The following is a 1,490-nucleotide window of genomic DNA, read 5'->3' on the forward strand; positions in this document are numbered from 1 at the left end:
TTTCTCCAAAGGTCTGTTATCGGAGAGATAAAAAAATGCTGTGCTGGCAGGACAGAAAGAAATGGACACCGAGAACTCTTCGCCCAGGTAAGTTCACATTGTTGTGCAGCCTTCTTGGTGTTCAGAAATCGTCTTCACCCAGCAATCTTACGGAAAGTCTATTGCAAAGTGGGCATCGCTTTCTTTGCTGCGACCGCGCAGCAGTTAACATCTGAGCCCCAGATGAAGAGAATACGAGTGAAACCTTCACTCACTGAGAGTCATCCCCACGGCCCTGAGCTGAGGTTAAAAATGAACCAGTTTTGCTCCCTCAGCCTCTCTGTCCCAGAGACAGGCAGTGGGACGGCATAAACACGAAGCATCATTCTCGCCCAGAGAGAAGCCGTTCAGCCCATCGAGTCCACGGCGACTGTCTGTCACTTGTCTCTCTCTCTGAGGTTATTCACAATCGGTGGTATCCGTCCTAATAGTAGGGGACTATGTCTGAGTCGTGATGCGGTTTCTGACATGCTTGTCATTCTCGTCTGAACCAGGGTGGCGAATTACTGCAAGGAATGGACAAAACCGCAAGGCATGTGTTCCAACTTTACCAGCTGATTGGCATCGCAGAGAACTGGGTTTGCGATTCAGTTCAGAGGAAACCGACGAAGACCAGAATACCACTGAGACCTCTAGAATCATGCTACTTGTTTTGAGTGGATTTGGCGAGTGCATCGATATGCGACATTTGGTAAGTAGATGCAAAAGCAGCTTGCAGAAGAGAGCACCGATCTTAAGGTGATCTTACTGGAGGTGACATTGAACAATAGCAGAGGATGGTTTCGATCCATCGACCTCTGGGTTATGGGCCCAACACGCTCCCGCTGCGCCACTCTGCTGCTGCACGCGGCGCACCTTCCACAGAACACTTCAGGTTTCCGTCTGGCACGCGGCAGGCACGTTCGAGCCTGATGTCAAAGACCTCCACTGCTGTCGTGTAATATGCTGTTTCGCAGACGTATGGAGGCTGTGTAAATATAAACTTATTTCTAAATTCCCACATTCTGTTGGTCGAACTGTGATTTCACACTGAATCACAACATGTGTCACAGCGCAGACGGAGGCCATGCGGCCCACCTTCGCTCTGCTGGTTCTACACTTAAGTAAACGTGTGTCTCTATTCGTTTCATTCTCTCGTCTTCTCAGCGTAAATCTGCACATCTGAACGTGACCACCGAATTCCCTATTGTGTCCATTGAAACTTCCACTTTGTCAGTGTCAGACAGGGACTTACTGACACTAAGCACTCCCTGTACGAAAACGTTCTTCCTAATGTCACTTTTACTTCTTTTCCTAGTGACTTTAAAATTCTGCCGAATCGTTGTGGATCCTTTCAGGTGTGGGAGCATTTTCACAACATTATTTCCTGTTTCTAGATCCCTCATGACTTGGAAAAGTTCGGTTCTCCGAGGAGAGCTGTCCCAATTTTCCAATCTACCTTGATTGGTGAC

General features: G+C 48.2%; 1 non-coding gene across 1 annotated transcript; it reads right to left on the reverse strand.

The window, feature by feature from the left end:
• Positions 1-806: 806 nt before the first annotated feature.
• Positions 807-878, reverse strand: trnam-cau. Its single transcript has one exon. It is a non-coding gene; the product is annotated as a tRNA-Met (tRNA).
• Between the last annotated feature and the right edge of the window lie 612 nt (positions 879-1,490).

Source organism: Chiloscyllium plagiosum, unplaced genomic scaffold (assembly GCF_004010195.1).
Source record: "Chiloscyllium plagiosum isolate BGI_BamShark_2017 unplaced genomic scaffold, ASM401019v2 scaf_30029, whole genome shotgun sequence".
NCBI classification, from domain to species: Eukaryota; Metazoa; Chordata; class Chondrichthyes; order Orectolobiformes; family Hemiscylliidae; genus Chiloscyllium; species Chiloscyllium plagiosum.